The sequence below is a fragment of the Anas acuta genome, chromosome 3 (assembly GCF_963932015.1).
Source record: "Anas acuta chromosome 3, bAnaAcu1.1, whole genome shotgun sequence".
NCBI lineage: Eukaryota > Metazoa > Chordata > Aves > Anseriformes > Anatidae > Anas > Anas acuta.
This window is the reverse complement of record NC_088981.1, coordinates 12,534,904-12,558,022: the sequence shown is the minus strand read 5'-3', so window position 1 is coordinate 12,558,022 and position 23,119 is coordinate 12,534,904. Positions and strand designations below refer to the sequence as shown.

General features: G+C 41.4%; 1 protein-coding gene across 3 annotated transcripts in view; it reads right to left on the bottom strand.

Annotated features, from left to right (window-relative positions):
- Positions 1-23,119, bottom strand: part of MACROD2 (mono-ADP ribosylhydrolase 2) — an 854,218-nt gene that overhangs the window by 282,301 nt on the left and 548,798 nt on the right. The window lies entirely within an intron of this gene.

Below are 23,119 nucleotides of genomic sequence, written 5' to 3'. Positions count from 1 at the left end.
GGATAGAGTTAGACCATGTTGCTTCAGTGGTGAAGTAACCTTGGCCAGCTTAAACCCTTCCCTCCACTGCCTCTTGGCCACATTGGTTCACTACAACCTCCCCTTTTGTTTCAGAGGCTCTTTTTTCAGCTGGGTTCTTTCAGCCACAAGGTATATGATGCCACCCAACACACAGCTGCACTGGTACAGGTCAGGTATGCCAATTGGTGCAGGGAGAGGAATGAGAAAGTGATGGGCAAAAAGAAATTTGGTAAATTTGGGGGCCAGCTTGGATACCAAAGAAAATGTATCATGCAGCAAAAAATCATTATGTACATTGTGCTATAAAGAGCAGCGATTTACATGTCTCCAAACCGTAAGCCTTGTCTAGAGATTTGCATTTCCAAGAGTCAGACTCAGCCTTCCACCAGAAGAAACCCCAGCTGTACTAGTGACATGGCTTCACCAGAGAGACAATTTTCTTTGTATGCCGCTGATACGTGATATCACCTTTGCCTCCCACCTCCGGACTGACAGCAAACACAGCTCCAAGCTACAAGAGCACCTGGAACAGGAGTCTCAAATATCCACCCTCAGGCTTGCTCCAGATCCCCTGGCGATGAGTCATCACACAAAAGAAAGGAATTCTTCTTTACTTAATCACACAGGAAAACATTATTCAAAGCTAATGCTAGCTTTATATTTAACCAGGGAATTAATTAGGGAATGGTGATTAAGAAAGGAGAGGTCTAATGGAAAGAATACAGCCTTCCCCTCCCCTCTGAAAATACTGAAGTAAAATAAAGTGGGGGAGAATTATAGTCTCACTCCTTCTCACAACCACTATGACTTACATCCTGAAAAATACTTAGCTTTGTAGTTTGTACCCAATAAATCAGCCCTTTAAGGAAATGAGGAATGGAATAGAAAAAAAAAATGCATATGGTTACAGAGCTCAGGCTGAGGTGGCAACGGGCACTCCAGCACTGAGAGACAAAAATGATGATTTTGTCCATTTTCACAAGAGATTTTAAAATTCACCAGCACTGCAGTTCCACGTGCTGAAAGACAGTTGCTCTAAACAAGTGGTTTGCTCTCAGTATTTTCTACAACTCAAGTCATGCACATGCTTTCAATACTCCTACCAGCCAAAGGGAATGAGAAAGGGAGGGTTCAGGTTCCTGCTCTTGCCCCATCACTAACTCCGGACACTGGGAAACAACTCTCCAGCTCCTCTCAAGTCCCACAGCTCCAACAGCCCCACAGCTCCTTGGGCTGCACCACACAGCGATGCAGCACCACCAACTCAAATCCTTGCGCGGGTGCACAGCCACCATTGTTGGGGCCGCGGAGCCACCAGCATTGAGCTGGTGAGATTTCAGATAAAAACTGGGGGCCATCAGGTCCAGCCCCTGCTCCAGAAGGGCCACCTCGAGCCAGTGCCCAGCTGCAGCGTCCACTGGGGCCCCTGGAGCCGAGTACTGAAGGGGAAGCCTGCAGACCACAGGTGACTGGGCTTCCTTTTGAGCTCTGCTCAGGGAAAAGGAGATTAAACAGAGTTGCATTTTTGGCATTGCATGACAGACGCTTATCGCATTTCTCCATCTTCCTTCACGGAATATACCGCTCCAAGGCTGTTTAGCAAGCTTTAGCAAGCAATTTGTGCTGTGCATGTTCCTTAATACCTATTTTAAAATTACTGTGTAGACGCATCATAATCATTACCTTGCTTTCAGTTTCTATCGTGTACCTTAAATATATGTGAGAGAAGCTAAAAGATTGTGTAAAATCCTATCAAGTGTCTTCCAAATACCAGCCTGTGCCATAACTTAGGTGAACTCTGCCCTCTCCCTCATTGAGAGATGATCACCGCATATAACCAGCAGATGTAATTTCGTAAAATATGACAGCGCTTTTATTCATTCAAGAAAGGCCCGTGCCTCAGATCGCATATCAACTACGTTTCCTCTTGGCTCCTAGGGAGACAATTTAGTCTAGATGCCAGGTTGAAATTACTGGCAGAGCAGTAATGGGGAACTCACAGCATGGATATCAACATACTACAATATTTGGCTGATGGACAAAAGATGTTAAGGTTTCTAACCTTTTCTGTGCATAATATCTTAATTATATATTTGATTTCAATAAAAAATCCAATTTCACAGTAGGAAACGTTCATTCCTATTACCACAATAAAATGTTCCTCATCTTAATTTGTTGCCAGTAACTGCTATTTATTGACTAACCTTTAATTTCTTTGCTACTGAAATAGTGTTTGCTTTACTTGGGGGCTAATAAGCAATGCTACCCTGACAGCACTCAGAACAGATTCAGCTCTGGAGTAAAACACAAGTAATAATGGCAAGAGCTTCCTACTCTGCTGCTGCCATCATCTAGAGAAAGAGGCCAAATTAAATCAGCTGTGTGAATACGGCAAGACTGAAATTGATTTAATTCCTGTAGGAGAGGATGTGGGCACTCAGCCTCTGGTACTTTCTAATCTAATGTTTCTTTACTAAGGCTACAGCTAGCAGCACTAATTAGGCTGAAACATAATGCAGTTTCATGAGGAAAACTTACAATAGTCACCATGTGGAGGCCAGGTTGGACTCTCGGGCATTTAAGTGAGAGAGACCTGGGTATTTAAATACTTAAGGGCTTGTCTGCAACAAGGGGTACTAGCTCACACTGAGCCGCAATGTATTAACTGTTATACCTTAGATGCACACAATCGCCACGTCTACATGAGCAGATACCTCCCACTGCAGGCCTAATAATTGCTTCCACAGAGCAAGAACTTTCTTTAAATTAAGTGCTCAGTGTTCTGCTTGGGCATCCCAGGGTCATTTCTGCCACAACAGAGCCCCATACAAGGTAAATACTTTTCTCCCAGGACACACACAGCAGACAACAATAATATCAAAGACAAACTGAGCTTTTTCTGACTTCAATGCATCACCTCACGAAGTGCACTAACTAATATTCATCTTTGGGAGTCATTTCTTCATGCAGAATCCTTCATTACTGCATCTTCACAAATAATTCATGAGGTTTTTAAAGAGTCTGTGTTTTTACCAACATTGCAGGTAGAAACATGTTTCTTTTTAATATGTAGTTGTCCAGTGAAATCAAAATTTCTCAATATCTCTGGGTTGAAGGTAGCTAACTGTGTTACACAAAACACAAGCTTCTCCAATAAATTCAAGGCAACAAACATTCCCTCAGATGGAAAAAAAAAATGGCCTTACACTTCATACTTGGACTTTTTTCTTGGCCAGTCTCCTTGCTAGCTGGGGCCTATGACAGCACTGCAAAAAACCCTCCACCTGAGCCTGGGGACACTCAAACATTGCTGTTCTCAGCAAATCAGCCTGGAGGGGCAGAAGGGGACTGTCCACAAAGCGAAGTCACTCCATGTATCCCGAGCAATCTGGGACCTGAGCTTACAGACCTTTTGCTGGTGGAGGTACAGGTAACCAACGCTGGGTAAAGGCATATTCAACAAACACCATGCTCCTCTGACATCTCTAGAAGCTGCATCTTCACCTTCCTCTTCTTTTCCATAATCTGAAGTAGCAGCCAGCCTTTGCTTGATTAACACGATGCCTTCCTCTATCAGCTCAAGCTGGGTTACTTCTCTTCCCCTCTCCCACCTTCCTCCAGAGCCTTACAAAGCCTCACGTGCTCCTGAACCGCCTGCTTTTATCCCCTTGAGACACTGCTAGGAGTTATCCATTCAGAGCCTCTCTTCTGAACCTCCTCCCCTTCCCCCTCTCCCTTTTTTTTTTTTTTTTTTCCAGTAAGTGGGAGGTTGCCCTGGGTTTTGGCTTTGAGAACCACACCAGTGCAATTTTATTCTTCATGGTGGCCAAGAAAATGATATGCAGCCTGTTTTTTTTATGGACCAAATGTAATCCTTCCACTTTGAAATACTGTCCCTACAGAGTCTTCACAATTGTGGAAGCACTAACATCTGATGCCAAAGAGACCCGAAGCTCCAAAAATCGAAGTGCCAAAACACTTGCCAAGCCTGCATCCTGGTTTCAACAGGAGGATGCCCCATCCTGCCACTCAGAGGACCTGACCCCAAACTTAGCCAACCTGTGCTCTAAGTGCCTCACAGAGCTTTTTAAATAATAATAAAAAGTTGGACCCAAGTGTTGTTGTTTTTTTTTGTTGTTGTTTCCACCCCCTCACCCCCCACATCTTCCTTCATTTACACCAAAATATTAGAGTAAGATGAGCTCCTCTGTGCAGCATACATCCGTGTCTTAAAAGGAGCATGGCCAGCACCTTTGCTAGATTGTTTGTTGTGTGGTTGGTGATTGCCTCATGAGCCGAAGTGGCAGAGGAGTGGGCAGAGAGAAAATTGCTTGTTTATGAAGAGCCCTAACAACACGGCTCTGTCATGATTCACTAGGGTGAATGCCAGAGGGACTCTGCAGAAGCAAAGCAGAGGTTTGTAAGGGAAAGCTGCCTATGCTACAACAAGCTCTGCTGCATAGATTTAAAGTAGTAATATGGGACTTTTCACACCTTAAGTTCCCATGTGTATTGTAAAAGAGTTCACTCTAAATATAGTATTTGTAATAACTTCATAGAACATCACAGATTAATAATGTTCTTGTTTCCTTGTCACTTATCTACCTCTATAACACTTCCTATGCACCTTAAAAAAAAAAAAATGCTTTTACTGCCTAAATCCTATGCTTTCTACCAGGAAAAAAAAAAAGTCTAGATAGGATACTATGAATATCTTTCAACACAGAACCCCAAAAAAGCTGTTGCATATACATCACAGCATTACAAAGTGCTGTTACCAGGACTATGGCACAGTACTATGAAAGCTAAACCACAAAGTAAACTAATTTAAAGGATATCAATCATTTGAGAAATTAATCATTTATATTCACTACAAGATTTTATGATTCAAATGTAGTAGGTGGTGAAGAGGTGTGGGGGGAATATAGCATTGCTCATTTATAATTCAGTGCATTTGGTCAGGGTGCCACAAAGGCAGGGAGCGTACAGGACCTCAGCCAGGAAATGCAAAGATGGAAAAGAGATGGAAAAGAGCTCTGTGTGGCTGGACATCAGGCTGTTCTTCATGTCCCTTTTTTGGCTGGCAACGTGTAGTTCTTACTCCCCCTAAGTATTGCTGACATTTAGGGATGAATTGTGGTTGCAGAGCTGGACTATGAAGTGCCAGAGAAAGCACGGTCCTGGATGAACTTAGAGAGAACCTTTCCATTCTTTCAGAGGCAGCAAATGACATTTAAACCACTAGTTGGCATGTGCTCCGAACCCAGTGCAATACTTATTTTGGACGTACAAGCAGAGGGACTGAAAACTGGAACCCCCTCAAGCTCATCTATACCCATCACGATAGCATCCCCCTGGACAGCTGGCACGCACAAGTCTACCAGCAGGCATGCACAGGGACACCACCTACCTGCTGCAGCCCACTGCCCCCAGCATTTCAGTGCCACAATAACACCTAGTACACCTCCTGCACCTCCTTTTGATCATATAGCAGAGACCTTGACTGTGCCTTACATCCTTGGCTTGGCTTTCTGGTAAAACGCTTACAGCTCCTTGTTTTAGTGGTTAGGAACCGATGAGCATGCAAGGCTAGACCTCGCCTGGTCTCCCTTTTATGATGGCTTTGAATACATCCCTGCCACAACCGTACTTCCTGAAGGCTCTGGAGAGGACAAAGAAACCCAAACTGCACACAGCCATACTGCAGTGCTGACAGCTCTGTTGTGCAGACATTGACTTGTGGTATGCAACTGCACCGGGCATCCATCACCTATGCCCACAGTTCGACAGGAGGATGATCTATAGAGCTCCAGGACAGCACAAGGGATATAAGCACGCTAGCTGGCCATCTCATCAGGCAACGAGAGTTAACAACAGAACCACTGTTCCTTTCCCTTTGCCATGACCAGTCTGACCCTGCTTAACTTTTCCAAGTCTAAACAGCCTGAATCCAGTTGTACCATCGTTTCCTAGTGAGCATCAACTAACTTCAGCATCAGCTACACTGCCACTCCTGTTGGTCAGCCAACGCTCCCTCGAAAATGAGTGGCTTACGTGCTCTTCAGGATTCCATACTCTGTAAAACTACATAACTCCAAAAGGCACCTAAATCTAGAAATTTCAGGGCCTGCTGTACCTCCTAAGCTGCACAAATAATTCATAGGGAAAATACGCACATATTTAAAATAGCAGTAACATCAAGCATTGAGAGTCAGGTTTCCCCTAGTTTTAATAGAAGGATTAAATTTGTAAACCAAACCATTTCACAAACCACTAATTATAACACTATTCTGTCGCCTTTTAAAAACCCTTATGTTACTATTTAGAAAAAAAAAAAGAAAAACTTATGTTATTTCCCAGTCTTAATCTCCAGTCATAAATTCTATAGTTGTCATAATTCTGAACTGTAATTTAATGAACAACGAATTTTGCAAATTACTATCATTCAGAGAAGACCTATTAACAAAACTCTAATACAGTTTCCTATACTGAAAATGAAGAAAATGAAGAGAAGAAATTACGTGGAAGAACTGAATATGAGAATGTTTAAACTAAGTTTTCATTACAGATCATATTAGCATGTTTATTAATCTGTCTTTAAGAACACAAAAGTAATCATTGCCTCAAAAAAAAAAAAAAAAAAAAAGGAAACATTCTTTTGAATACAGCAGAGCACATACAAACCTCCACGCTTTCATACGAGCTTCCTCATTCACACAGGGAATATCCTCGAAGGACAGTGATAACTGGGAAGATGCTTGTCACGGAACCAGAGCTGAAGTTCAGATCCAGCCCCAACGTGAATCATCCTCTCTATACCAGGTATCTAAATTCTTCTATGCACCTCCATTTACCGAAATGCAAGTCAATACCACACAGTCAAAGTACAGCTGGCTTAGATAATGATATAAGGCAGTGATTAAAATCTAACAGCTGGATTGCAAATGTTTATTGATAGATGGGACCTGTCTCAAAACTACTGAAGGCTGACTGAAGGGCTCCTACTTAGTAAAAATGATTTGCAACAAGCATGTAGAGAGCTTCACCGTAAGTCAGGAGACCGCAGAAATCCACAACAGTGTTAGAGCTTTTCCAAGATCTCCACAAGTTTCTTTTGACCCTACTCAGACTGCTCCACACAAATATTCACCACAAATACAGGCTGCATGAAAAGCTACGGTCTGTTTATACAAAAGCACAGTTGCTGAAAGAGGCCACCTGAGAGGCTAAACCGGTCGAAAAAACACCTTTAATGTTTCCTGTAAACAAGACCAGAGGTGGTGGGGGAGGATTTTCCTTTGATGACCTGTTTGCCACAAAAGCAGCAATGCAAACCAAGTGACATTTTATTTTATTTTTTTACTTAAATAATTGCAAACCTCAACCAAAGAAGATTCAGTCAACAGTGAGAATGTGGGGGAAAAAAAAAAAAAGAGAAGTCATCATGAAAATTTACAAATGATTTTTAGCAGCTGTGTATTCTAACTTTATATGAATTTAAAATAGATTTTTGAAGACATTGAAACCAGCTGCTAAAGTGATCTATGCATAACTGTACAACATTACAGTTACTGAAACAGAGTGGAAGCTATTTAAGGAGATACACTACTTGAGGATTCTCACCAGATTTTATTTAGATAATTTGAAATCCGTTATTTTTCAGAAAATAAAAATAATAGCTCAAGTTAACTAGGTGGATCAAGATCTGGACTGAAAATCACCCAAGTTGATTTCCCTGAGTATAAACTCAGTTATGGGGGAGTTACCTTTTTTTTTTTCCTGAACTATTCACACATCTGTAGCAAGAATGAAAGGCTGATAGGGGAACTAGAGACTAACACTTTGGTACACATTTAGAAATCCTCAGCAATAAAATTATATAGTCTATGGAAATGTTTTCTCAAAAAAAAAAAAAAAAAAAAAAGAAAGGAAAAGAAAACAGAGCTGTTCATGTTTCAGACAAACAGAGAATAGCTGAGGTTGGAAAGCACCTCTGGAGATGATGCAGTCCAGCCCTCCCACTTAGAGCAAGGGAATGCAGAGCAGGTTGCCCAGGACTCTTGCGCCCAGTCGAACTGGAGCATCTCCAAGGATGGAGACTCCCCAGCTTCCATGGGCAACCTGTTCTGGAGTATGACCAACCTCAGAATAAATACTTTCTTATATTTAAATAGAATTTCCTGTGCTTCAGTTTGTGCCCACCGCCTTTTGTCTGTTCATTGGACACCACTGGAAGAAGTCTGGCTCATTGTCTTTTCTCCTACCCATCAGCTATGGTATCACTGATAATACATCCTTCCTGAGCTGTTTCATCTCTATGCTGAACAATCCTAGTTCTGCTATTCACCAGGAATCCCCAGGTCCTTCTCTGCAGAGCTGTTCTCCAACCAGCAAGCCCTCAGTGTGCACTAGGGCATGGGGCAATTCCTCCCTGGGGCAGGGCTCTGCAATTCCGGATTGAACTTCATGAGGTGTCATCCTCCCACCCCCCACCCCCCCCCCCCAAACTCTCTGACCTGTCAGCATGTCTCTGAATAGCAGCACAACCATCTGGTTTATCAGGCACTCCCCTCCCAGCTCTGTATGTCTGAAAACTCCCCGGGGTGCACTCTGCCCATCATTTAAGTCATTAATAGCATTGACCCCACTATTGACCCCTGAGGTACGCTGCTAGTGACCGGCCTCCAGCTGGACTTTGTGCCACTGACCACAACCCTTTAATCCCAGCCGCTCAGCCTGTTTTCAATCCATCTCACACATAACAATAAAATACAGACAGATTCATAGTAAGTGGATGTATAAGGCAGCATTCACTTAAGGTGCTCACAAGTCATCGTAATTGGAACAAAACCTCACCGTTTAAAGCACTAAAAACAAATGAGGAAAGAACAGAACACTGAATGAGGACCTGGAACAGATTTTTAATTTTATTTTATTTTTTCCTATATCAACCTACACTGGGCCTGAAGTGAATGACAACTACCTGATTTTTGAACATCTACGATGTGCTTCTAGCCCTACTAGATAGAGAACAGTTAGGAGTTTCCTTGATGCTGAAGAGGAATAAATTAAAAGTCCCCTTGCGTTTTTCAAAAAAGGAAAGGGATGCTCACCTACACGCCCTGTATTCATTAACCTTTCAGTACTGCGGAACATGGAACTGTTGGCAGGTTTTCCTCTGGAGTCATTAAACTATTAGTATCCAACTACTGTATCAAGAAGAGCTCGAACATACAACTTCCTTTATAAGAACAACTCGGACACAGCCCTTAGTACTATTTCAAATCAAGGAAAAAAAAACACTTTCACAAGACTGCTTAATCATACCTCCTTCAAAAATACTGTTGTATTAAAAGGTCCCATTTCTTTAGCCTCAAAGTCCTCCTTCAGTGTTTGGGCATCTCACTCCCACTGGCACACTTCTACTCATGAGATCCTGCAGGATCCACTGACCTCATCGTACACCTGTATCGCTAACCAAGAAGAAAAGTAGGATCCAGCTTCATCTGCATTAAGCCACGTCAAGGCTGGACTTCTAGGTCTATGATTCTCGCTGCAGACAGTTAATAATGAAGGTAATTCAGCTGTTTCAGGACAAATGAATGGCTCTCATGGGGAACCACTGACTACAGAGCGAAGCTAGATACCTAAGCTAAATTTAGGTGAAACAAATCTCTCCCTAAGCACAGGAAATCAGACATATTTGCCAGAAAGCATATTCAGGAACTCTCTCTCTCTCTCTGGAGCCCTAACCGCAGGAATATTCTTTCCACTGATTCAATACAGAATTACTTCTAATGAAAAATGATGGGCCAGACTTCCCCAGCTTCATGAAATCATCATGTATGGTAGTCAGCCTCATGGGTGCAATGGCAAAGGAGAGCCTAAAGCAGTCCAGGAAAGGCATGTCTGGCACACTCCTGCCTCAGACACCGGCACCGAGCAGGCACCTCTAGGCTAGCTAATATACTCTGTTTCTCAAAAAGGGCTAATTAAGAGCTGCACAGCATCCTCGGTCCTGCACACTGGTCTCATTTCCAGGAGCACAGCTGGGAAAATCAGATCTGCTGGCCACAGCGCTGGCTCCTGGTAGTCCAGCGTGACTTTCACCCCCAGGGGATGCACAAGCTGAGATGCACAGCATTTATTCTCAGAAGAACAGGCATCGCTTTGCCAGTGGGCTTGAGCCCACGCAGGCTGATACAAGAGGACATACCTAATGTAGTCTTCGCACGTTGCAACACGTCTAGAGATCAATAACAGCTTTGCATTTACAATATTAAAAAAAAAAAGAAGGACCCACAATAACTATAATAACATAAAAACATTTGAAAGGAGATATTTGGCTACACAAGTATTTACTGATTTCAGTAAATGCTCCACCTTAACTCGAGGCTGCATCATCCTTATTGCTCCACCTAAACCAACACACACAAGGAAATACAATTGCACTTTTTACTGTGGTCTGATTCAGATCTGAGGAACCTTGAGAGAAGAAGCCATAATATGACATTAACATAGTATTGAGATCATTCTCTGACAACTTAGAATAATGAGGTAAATTAAGGCGAGATGGAGGTTGAGGCTTTCCTCTAAATGCCCTTAATTTTGTAGGTTTTAGACATACTGTCTCTTGAACCTCGGTGCAATTTTAGTTTTACTATTTGTGATATTTATAGCTCCCATTTATATAACTAATATGTAATTTTAATGCAGGTCTAATGGTTCCAACTGCCATTGACACAGATTATAAAATGAAAAAGAGAAGATACCTTGTTGGGTAAGACACTATTTTCTGTCTTTCCTGCCACCCTAGCTACTGTGACAAAGTGGGTTAATGTCTGATTTGGATTCCAACCTTGCCCACGCAGAAATTGTCCCAAGTGAAGAGGAGCAGGGCTATGCAATTGATCTCCCCTAACCTGCAATGTCTGTGTCACTCTGGTCCAGGGTGAGCGACTGAAACTTGTTTCTTTGCTTGTTTCTTTTTGAGAGAGGCAAGAGAGATGTTGATTGCCTTGAAGTAGTACATGATGATGAAAGGTAGGAGACAGGAGCAGACCTTGGTAAATGTCAAGGGAGATCACAGTTAAAATTGCCTTCTTTATTCAGAATAAATAACAGCAGTTGTGGATTACGCGGCTGTAATACTGTTGAGGAGGGCTGATGGCATAAATCACAATAAAGACAAATTGAGATTCTTTTTAAAGACCAAGGAGATTGTGTTTTTATTTTCTACTATTCCCAGACACAGTCTCTACACCAGTGTTTCCACAGCTATTATGAGTTCCCTCAGCACAGCATTTTCCCCCTATTTATTCCCCCACTTGAGCTTTTTCCTTTCCTTTTTTCCATCCCCCATAAATGACAGATTGCTGCCATCCACTCCGTTCTGAATTCACTGCTTCCATTATCACTTCCCTTACAGCTGTGGCACATCTGCTTTCAGATGCACTTCACAATTTTTCCTGAGGTCCTTCCTTGCTTTCAGTGTTGCTGGAACGCCTGTGCAAGGAGAGCAGCAGCTAGAGGCGCCTTGTTACCATCTGTGGCTTGATTCAGAGCCATTGCAGGCAGCAAGAAATCCTAAACTTCAGCTGGAATCCAAATCCTGTTTCTACCATTGTTACTCTTCTCAGGCTGCTGTCAAATGATGTGAATAAACAAGCTGTGCCAATATTGCCAAAAATAACCCAACAATTCCAGATGCCTCATTTCTGGTACCTCGTGTCAGTTCACAGAATGGAAATCACCACTTTTACAAAATGGAAACCTTCTGTCAAAGAAGGTTTTGGAAAAAAAAAAATAAATCAGTGGCAATGTGTTCAATTGAGCAATCAGAAAATGAGGAGTCCTTGAGGAAAGGCTAATCCAGGTTTGCAGGTTCTCACATTTGTCCTTACAAGTAACCCCTGACAGAATTTCCACCAATTTCACTGAATCTGAATAATGATTCACTTGGCATCAGTAAATGTGTCAGAATAAGGCTCAATGAAAATTCAATGTCAATGCAAGAACGGCCATCACACATACATGTATTAGAAACGTCAAAAAAGAGAGAAAGTAAAAATATTTTCTGTAAGCTCTTCCAGCTTTCATTCTCTTCTAGACATTTATTCTCTCTCTCAATAGGTGCTGCTGCAAAAATACGAGGTTAACTATTTTAAAATGGAAGTGTGACTTTAATTTTCTATGCCCTCCTGTGTAATATAATGAACCAGACAGACTTTTGTATTGGATTCAAGTAACACTTAAAGCCTTGTCAAATTCTTCTTATTTCCAAATGTTTTGTTTAGAAATAGCTGGTACTTGTATTCTTAAAATAGTAAAAGAATCACAACTGAAAAGGCATAAAGTTTTATTGATTTTTTTTAAATACATGTTTCCCAAATGAAACCTGCACAGACTAATCAAAATGGAACTGAAAAATATAGCTATTGCTTTGATTTCCCTGTCTTTTCTGTTGAGTTGCCCCCAGATCCCCCTTTCATTCTTTTTTTTTTCTTTTTTTTTTTTTTAATTTTAAAGCATATTGGGATCCTTGTGCTGTTGCTTTGAATTGGTTTACTTTGGTTGTGATTTTTTTGTTTTATTTTTCTCTCCCTAAAGGAAAGGCAGACATGAAAAGCTCTAAACCAGAGATGCATTATTATTCAAGAAACGTTAGAAGGAACAACCACTTGCATTACTAATACTTCATCATTCACACAAACCATTTAGCGTGAGAGACAAAAGCAACATCTATACATCTAAACAGCTATGTATGTCAGATACCAGTTCTGGAGAACAAACAGCAGAGGAAAAAAAAAAAACAGAAAGGAGGCAACGAAGAAATAGAATTAAATGGAAAACTTGCATCTGTGGATGGCAATGTCTTACATAAAAACAAAAGGGTTTGAAAAGTGGTTTTAAAATTTGTTTGGGGTTTATTGTTTGTTTTGTTGTCAAATACTCTGAAGAGGATTAAGAAATAACTGAAAAGTTGTACCATGTGGTGTGGTAAGGACTGTACAAAAGAAAAAGGGGTATGTTAGTGTTAAGGCCCTGGTTCTTCTGTCTGTCTTTTCTCCAAGCTCCCATTGATTTCAGTGAGAGTTCTGTACATGCAATACCTCCAAAATGGGGCTCTAATTGCTTGTGTTTTCAGACTGATGCAAAGGCATTAGCACTGAGAAATTTCCATTTGTGCTAATGGGATCTGTATGGCCAACGATACTTGTTTTTCTTCCTGAGAATATTCCCCTGGTTCTTGCTCTTTGGAGATCTGCTTCAGCAGAACACTTCTGTCTTACATTAAAATACAATTACGAAATTCATAACTAAACAGTGCTTTAAACCATATTGTTTAATCTACGACTTTTCCTCTGACAAGTGTGAAAACGTGCGCAATATGACAGAAGGTTTGCTATAGTAATTGCATGTTGTGATTGAATGATAGAGTAACAACCACAGAAATAACTGTCTTGCTGAAATCGCTGCAGAAGGTAAGTTGCTCCTGTACAGTTTTAACTTATGCACCATCTGTTTTGCCAGTCCTTTAAATGTTCCTTTAACTAGTTATGGGATTTTATGGTTGTTCGTGGAGGCAGTACTACACTTTCTCTGACCTTTCACACATTTCCTTTGGGAAATGTCTCTCTCCCCCTGTCCCTTTTTGTCCCTCTCCCCTCAAGCCCACTCTCCCCACCTGGGACTCATTCATCCATCACCCACATCTGAGAGACCTACCACCCACATTCGCTCAGTTGTTGCCACATTAGCTAGCAAACAGGAGATTATACGTGGTCAAAATGTGTGGGTCTTTTTGGATATTTTTCCAGTAGATGGAGACACATCCACAAAGTGTTCATTTCCCTAAAAGCTGACATTATTAACCATCAGTTCAAGAATGAAGTAATATCCCCAAATTACCGATAGCCAAGACTTACCCAGTTGTGAGAGAAGAAATATATTTGGATAATAATCACATGGTAGTCTTAAATTCAAATGCTAAATCACTTGCAATATAGCACGAAGTAACACTACATTAAACTTAAAAGATTATCAAGACTTTAATTCCACGCTAAAAAATGAGGAGCTGAAGTAAAAAAACACACACACAAAACAAACAACAAAACCCCCCTTTAATGAAAGTTTGTCCCTTTTATACATGAGCAAAACCCCACACTGAAATAACCACCACAATAAAACTGTCATAGGGTGGTACACAGTTACAGCACATGACATTGCAACAAAAATAACTCAGGATCCTCCAATCAAACTTGCGGGTGTACAAAAAAAATTGGGGACATTAAATGAAACCAGCATGCTTTAAGTTCAAGACAAACCAAAGGAGATGCTTCTTGACAAAAAGCACAGTGGATGTTGTACGAAAGTTTATGGGAGTTAAAAATAAATAAATAAATAAATAAATAAAAAATCAATGTTACAAATTCACCTAAGAAAAAGCCAATGAGGGATTTAAAGAACGAAAATAAAATTTGTGGATCATGAAGTCCCTGAGCGATAAAAAGCTCAAGCTAGGAAAGTGTTTCCGACAACTGTCATTAAGTCTTGCCCTGTCCTTACACTCCTCTCTAAGCATTGGTTCCTGGCCATGGCAAAGGCGGGACATCAAGTTCAACATGCATTTGGTCACCTTTAATGATCTTTCTGTATAACTATGAAGGAAATGTATGGACAAGCTGCCAAAAGAAGAGGAAGTTTTTTTGTTTATTTGTTTTTTCATGCTAAAATGTATGAAAAGAGCAAGTTACATCAGAACAAGTTTAATGGCCATCTAGGAGGACAGCCACCAAAAGCAGCAAGCCCAAATCACTGAGCTGACGGCCGGCTCATGGGCACATCACCTGGGGAGCCACCAGCTCGCCACCAACAGCGTGTGCTCTTGCTTCCCTCTGGCACAAGTAAGGATCACGTACCACACTGGTCAGTGCTAACTGCAAAAGGGACCACTGACCCTCCGCGTCCTTGCTTGATTTACCCACAGCCACAAGGAAACCTTCTCCCTTCCCCGTGAGGATCTTCTCTTTGGCCTTCATTAATGCCTTCGCAACGTGCTGCTGCAGCAGGCTTTATGAAGGACTTCACCCCATAACAGGAAACAACTCTCCAAAACAGAAAAGTAAAACACTATGTCATCTATCATCATCATTACCCTTTTGCTTTATAACAAAATAAACATGAGGAAGATGCACATTTTAGATTCTCCTTTCATGAAATATATCAAATACAATGACTGTCATAATATTTTATATATTTGACAGATCTTCACTACTTTTGCCATATCCTTTCAGGTAACTCACTGTTCCACCTGACAGCAGCATTCAATTTACACTCCCTCCTCTCCCCCCCTAAAAAAAAAAAAAAAGGTTAATCTCCAGCCACATCGTTAAGAGCTGAGCATTTTATTTGTCTCCCCAGCCAGGACTGTTTTCAAGAAGTCATCCAAAATCACTTTCAGAAAATTTTTCCCCAAGGAGTTACAACTAATTAAGAACCCATGCGCGTTTTAGTCATTTACATGATTCCATTGTGGATTCTGCAATTTTTATCTAAAGTCTTTGAAGTTTATATACAATGTCAGTCATTCAGAGTCATCAGCAAATTATAGCCCTCTCTACTGCACTGCTGAAAACACTTAAATATATTGAGCAAAACTGGTCCTGACATTGCTATCCCTAATACTACTGCACCTCTTTCATCAAGAAGATTGATTTTTTATTCTTTGCATTCATTTCTCATCTGCTAACTGATTTTTAATCCATATCTTCCAAAGGCTCTACACTTCTGTGTCCTATGACAATTTTTATGGTTTACTCTCAATATACAATGCTGCTCATTTTCTCAACAATATCCAGCAATGAAGGTGGGGTTCTCATTGCAGCACAAGCCTTCTTTGTCTAGCTGGTGCCAGAAAAACACGAGAGCCAAAACATGAGATTCTGGGGTTACCAGACAAGACCCTCGAGACTTCCACCTTAGCTCAGTGAAGGAGCCCATGTTGTCCAGGACTGGTACGTGGGTCTGGGCAAAAAAATACCAATACTAACTGTAAGTGAACAGAAGTGAGAGAGGCTAATGCATGTAACATTTGAGTTTTGACCTGTTCTAATAATAAACGAGAAAAATGGCTCGTACTCTACAGGTTATTGAGCGGTGGTCCCTGACCTTTATACGTTCATACACCGCAAGCGACATCAGTCATTGCCTTCCCCAGCACATGGACCACTGTGACAGCATTGCTGGCTTCAGCTCACTCATTCTGATCACCACAGGACACAGAGCACTGATTGAGGTCTTTGGAGTTTCTTCTTAAAAGGAAAAGCTTTTATTTTATAAATTTAATGACAGTAAGTGTCATTCAGAAAAATAGCGGCACATTGACTAATACCCTGAGTTACAGTAGTATATTTGGAGCAGTTTGGCTGATTATCAAGTACCACAAATGAGGCACCAAGCTGCCTCATTTCTCTCCTTTAAATTATTCCTTAAAACCTTGACCCTTTACGTCACCGTTAAGCACCTTGTCAAAATATAATCTGGTGTTATGCTGAGCCCACTTCAAATCATGACAACTACCAGCACCTCTTCAGTAGGCTCCTGGTCTTTACACGGTGCTCTTAAACACCAGCAAGGAAAAACATCACCTGTGACTGATTTGTTCTCTTCTATTGATTAAGTTAGTAAAGACAACCCATAAATTCTTTATGGACTAAAAAGCAGAACATTAAAATATATACAGATTAAGCTAAAACCAATTTAATTATAATTCAGAATTTTGGCTGCGGCTTCACCTGTAATTAACAGCAACGCTTATGTTTTACAGTATTGCAATAAATATAGCCAGAAGCCTAGCATTACAGTACAGAACAGAAAATGGGCAGCTTCATAATGTGACTCAGAGAAAAACCATGCATGATCTGGTAAAATGTGGTGGCCTTGTGCAATCAAACTACAGTATGAGATGCATCACATTTTCTTTCTAACTCTTGTAAATAGTCTTGGTCAGTGTTAGGTCAGAGGTTGAACTAGGTGATCTTGGAGGTCTCTTCCAACCTAGATGATTCTGTACGTTATGTGTTAACCATCTTCAGGTGATGTGCATTTAACGATTTTGAAGATAAATCCAGCCCAACTACTCTATTATGCAGCTCAAGTTGCTCATTTCTTATGATCACATTTAATGAAATTCACCCAGCGCTGCAAATTTCTGTGCAGTGATAAACCACCTCTGAAGATGTGAACATTTGCTGTGTTACAGGTTTCCACGAAAAAATAACAAGGTCTTCCTAAGGTAATTAATAACTTCTCCTGATTATCTTAAGTTAATTCTCAGGAAGCAAGAATTAAATCCCAAAAAGCCAAATGACCTAAAACCAATAGTTTCACTATTTTTCCTTAATACCAGGAAACAATCAACCTCTCCAGAAGATAGACGATATACACGAGCACAGATTCAGTAGACCATTGTATAAACGACTAACTATGTAAGTTTTTCAGTATCATCTCTACTTGTTAAATCCACTTCAGCAATAGAAGGATCTTTAGTGCCATTAAAACAAGTTACAGCATAGCTTCAATGTTTTCCTTCTCTGAAATAACTCTTCATGAATGGCAGGAAAGTCCATTTGCTTGTATTTCATGCTAAAAGACAACAGCATTGACATATTCTGTTTCTAATTACTTACATGAAAAAGGAAACTAGTAAGTCATAAATTTTACTCTACAGAAGAAAAAGGTGATAGACAAATACTTTACTCCACAACCTAGGTGCTACATTTCACCACAAAATCCACACGTAATGGCCAAAATCCCAACTCCAGGCTATGAATTACTATCAGAAACACAGCATAAAGTGATAAAGCTTTGTAGTCATCAACTAGAATAATGCAAATTTGGGGAAAAAAAAAAAAAAACTAAAATGATAAAAAACTTTAGTGCAGCACTAGCCAGGAAGAGAAAGGATCCGTATGTGATAGAGACCTGCTACTGCCAGCATATTTCACAGAGCCTATGCTCAGAGCACAAGGCTGGAAAGCAATACAGCACATGGAGAGGGAGCCTAGACCTTCTGCCAAAGTGGAAGAGGCTGCAGGATCAGCACTGCAGCCACTGGGGATGCACAGGGCTGGATGTCCAGTCCTCACTGCCTCTGACATTGAAGCAGCTCCGTGTTGAATTACCAAGCTTTTAGCACTCAAGTTTTACAATATTGTCCTTTCTGTAGTAGAAATAGTGATCTGCTCAAATAAAACTAACAGAAAGAAGTGTACTTTCTTCTCCAAAATCACTCGCGGTGTGGGGAGGAAGTCAATCACATCACAAATGGGACTGTCAATGGCTGCATCTATGTAGTGCACTCAATTTCCAATAGCATTAAAACATTTTATGCCTTTGTGTTGATATCATGCTCGTTCCACATATTTTTAAATACACGGCAGTAGTTTAGCCACAGATAAAAACGATTTTCCATCTCACCAGTATACTCAATTATTTCCTGACAGAGAATAACTGAGGAAGAAACAATACTCAAGCTGGATTATGCATACTATGTGAAAATCAGCTTCACAAAGGTATTGTGCTATATTCAACCAAAATTTAAGGACAGCCAGCAAATATTTTGTTAAAACACTGTGGGATAAACACATCAGCAAACTCCCTGTGCATCTGGAAACCCTAGAGAAAAGCAGCACAGAAAACCTACTCCTTATGTACTTCTGGTATAGGCATCCCTGTGCAGACAGGGCTTGTCTTCTTTCAAGTCAGATACACAAAAATCTGAAGCTGACCCAAGAAACAGTCTTTGGACATGTCATTGTGTTCTACATAAGAAGAAAACACACATAGCTTCGATGCTTCCAGCACCGCAGCAATAGGCTTAGCTGAACCTAATCCAGGAACAATTTCCCAGGGAGCTACTGTCTCAAGTCGTCCCTTACTGAAGGGGCAAAAGTCAACATTTGAGGATTTAAATGACACAAATATGCCACTCACAATCACCTATCTGCAGCATCTCATAATAAGAGATCTTACTGGCCCTGCAAAACCTGCAAGCTCCAGCAAGGCTGCTGCACACTCTCGACTAAGCCCATTTCTCCATTAGGTAACTATTTGCGTACAAACAGACTTGGTTACAGAGTGTGTCGTCACGACATTCAAGATGGAAGAGAGAGTTTCCAAGCGCAAACATATTTGAAGCTTGCAAAATACTTCCTTTGGCACACCGAACAATTTTTATTCAGCCACCTCCATCTCATGTACAATTTTATATAGATAAGCTCTCTGAGCTACCAATTAGATCATTCAGTTCTTGCGAACTAGTGGAACCAATGTTTTTTAATGGATGGCCATTGCAGCCCTACTGCAATCATGAGAGCCCCAAGATAGATTTACTATATCAAACCACAGCTGAAATACAAACAACTTGATTTCTTTCTGTGGGGTTTTCACACGAGCTGTCGCACACACAATTGCCTAACTCATTGCCCTGTTTTGACTAGAGGTGTGTTACAGCTGGGGAAAAATCTGCATGTCTCTCTGGATCACTGAAGCGCTTCCCTTACATCTAGCGTTTTGGAGCTAGACCAGAACGAACTGCAGCAGGTAGCAGCACTTACCTGTTTCTCCGTTTTGGCTAGAAGGCAGCCCTGCAGCGTATCACGGAGCTGTGCTGCTCGATCGCAGGTCCTGCCACCTCTCCCACTCCCAGTAATGATGAAATGAAAACTGCGCTGTACTGGTGTCAGCAACGCAGAGGAAACGTGCTTCTCACGGAGCCCCACGTTGTGTTTCCAGACTCTCTGTGACCCAACACTACCTGGCTCACGAAACCTGGCCGTACCACAGGCTGAGATGCTAAGGCTGCAGGCAGCCTTCAAACAGCAGCAACATCGCTCAGGCTCTCAGTTCTGCTCCTTCAGCATACAGCTGCCTCACAACAAATACCAGCCTTTCCCTTTCCTGCTACTGAAATCATTTGCTTTACAAGTTGGAAATGTTTGCTTCGAAAACTATTTTTAAAAGAATACGAATTTCAGAGCAGAAGTGACTTGATGAGACACCCAAGTATCTGAGAGGTAAAAAGCACGAGACAGCATCAGACAATGTCTGGTTACAGAGCATTAAAGAAAGCTTTCATGTATTTACAAAAAGGAAAAGAAAGGAAAAATCTTTTTACCCATTAAAAAAATACAAAGGCAAGAAATTTAGGATTCATTTGCATTTTGGTATGCTCCCAAATACAAAATTGTTTTTGCTATCATGATCTTTATTAAATATTCCATTTCTATTTGCATCCTTGAAGCAATGACATCTTACTGTATGTATATCAATCTTTGGTTGGGGAAAAAAATCAGTACTTGTCCTACTGGGATCTAATTACCACAGCTGGATTATGTTTCTGTTTTTTAAATCAAACAAATGCTTGTAGATTTTCTTCTTCACTGTTTGTTTCTGGAAAAGATCTCCAATATCCTCTCAGAAGTTTCCCACACTACCTAATTGTGCTCTGCTAATTGAACCTCACAAGGAGTGCAGGAATAACCTTGCGTGCTCCACCTGCGAAAGAGCTGGAGGTTCTCTATTTTGAGCATATCAAACCAAGCACCTTTTCCAGAGAGCCCTGGCTCTCAGCATAGCCTGCCCTGACAGATCAGCCCAAGGCTGGAGCTTCACAGAGTCATCTTCATTACGTCATACATCAGCAGTATGACTCAGGTACATCATTAACATAACCTTGTTAGCTCACAAAACCCCCACACATCAAAATCCTGTTTCCCTAGCAAAGGAGAAACAAACAACCACAGGCAACTTCTCAGCTCGGCTGTTCCCATGTCTGCAAAGAGCCAGCAAATGCCAAAAGGTCGAGCCAGGGAGTGGGTCCCACCCCATCAGGGATGGGGGCTCCTGTCCTGAAGAAGCAGCCAAGAGCCAGAGGCTCTTGCAAGACCAAGAGGTGACACAGCAATGGAGTTTGATGTCTTCTGCCAGAGGGGTGACTTCACCAGGTTTTCTCTGCACAGCCTCAGTTGTGCTCTAGTAAACCCTATGACCAGAAAGTCCCCTTGCCTATTTCCACTTGCAGTTACACCCACAATTATTTTTTCCAGCTCTCCTCACCAAGCACATCCACGTCTATCACCAATCCAGCCATCTTGTGCATTAGCAAACAGTACTCCCCTCATTTTAAGGATATTAGGTAAACAAAAACAAGGCCTGACAAGAACATTGCTGGCTACCAAGCACTTGATATGAAGCTCATCCCCCACACCTCACATGGAGGCATTGAGCAGCTCTCCCAGGCTTTGGGTGCTGAACACCAGCACCGAGCATCATCAGTGCTCCAGGGCCACCAACCTCCAGCTACTCCTCCTACTTATTGCAGGAGCTGTGGCCACTGAAATAGGAAGAGAGCTTTCTTGTAACAGATGTTTTCTTCAGTTTCACACGTGGGAACATATAAATTAATGGAAAAACGATAAAATAAAGTGCCTGCAACTTGCACCTCTCCTCCTGTAAGGCTGTGAAGTGTCTCAGCTTTTAAATTCCGACTTGTTTGTGCTCAAATCCCCAGAATTGCTCAGCAGACAGGCAGGGTTACTCCAGTGGCAGGTTTTGACCCGTATCTGCACCTAGGAGTGTATTTTACCCTGATCTAACCACACGAAATCTCCCATAATCCTGGAAAAGCCTTAAGATTTTCCTCATTGACGAGATTTTGCCTTGCAGGGTAGGTGCAACACAGCTAGTTGATACGGCAAAGCCAAAGCTGACTTGCTGCTGGCTGGATCACAATAGAACCCAGAAGGATCCCAATGAAAATGAGTGGGCAAAAAATTGGAAAAAAAGATGATTTGTCTCCTGCTATTCTCCTCTTTCTTCCTTTGAGCTCAGTCAGGTTGGGCTGGGTTTGACACAGTGCAGCATTTCTCTCGTCAGCTGTCTGTGGGTTCAAATGTAACAACAGACACAAATCACCAGCTTCATATGCACAGCTGAAGCTTACAGGCTTCATATCCATCTATTCGCATTCTCCAGCTTCAACTATGAAAAGCAAAATACCTCACAAAAAAAAATAACAATGAATAGGGTAAAGCTGGCATAGCTCCAAGCCGTTGACATGCCTCCCAAAGTATTTTCCCATTACTCTGAGCTATGGACACAGCAGGCCCCAGCAGAGCCACCTCTATAATCTGACCATTGTATGACACATAACAACAAATACATCCATTGTTAAAATTATAATAGTGATCAGAAACCCCCACAATTATTACTGCGCAATGCACAGTTGTGAGAGAATAAAAGGAGAAAAGAGTCCGGTTATCATCCCAAAAGGCTCTGTGCTTTGGTGAACAGAGGGGGACGGGAATCTGCATCAGCTGACCTACAGAGCTCTGCACTCCCGAATTATCATTTTTTAACCTTGGAAAAAAAAATGAATTCTAGCACTGAATAAATTTAGCATAGAGTCAACTTAATGATCACATTAGTCCCTGTCTGTTCTCCCAATACCCATTCACTATTTAATTAACCTATTTTCATAGGTTTCTTCTTGTAGCTATTTTTAGGCAGTTTAATCTAAGTTGTCCCTGCTGTAAAGATGGTAGCACCAGTTACCTTTCCTCTACCAACTGCATCATAGCCATTTGGATGTTACCAAGACAATGGTTACGCCAAATCTAGCTCTGACGTTATTTGCCAGAGTCCACTGCCCATAACTAATAAGGTATTTTTTTTTCCGGTTCATACCTAGGACAACAGAAATCATTCCTGCTACCTTCCCAACCTGCAGGAAGATGGATTTTCTTTACTCAGGCCAATAATGCAATCATCATCATGGGCTGATTTAATTACATGGGGAAAAAAAGACCCCATACGTCATTTTCCTGGAAGCAAGACCCACACACCAGAGTTGTTATGACAAAACCCTCGCATGCCAGCCCGCACAGATTGCAGCTGTACCAGCCAGAGGGATGTCTGGTGTTGAATATGCTGACAGAAAAACCTTATTATACAAAATGGGGAAGTGACGTGTATATTCCTTTTGTCTGCAATGGGTGCAGTATGGACATGACTAACAACTAAGAGAGTAGTTATT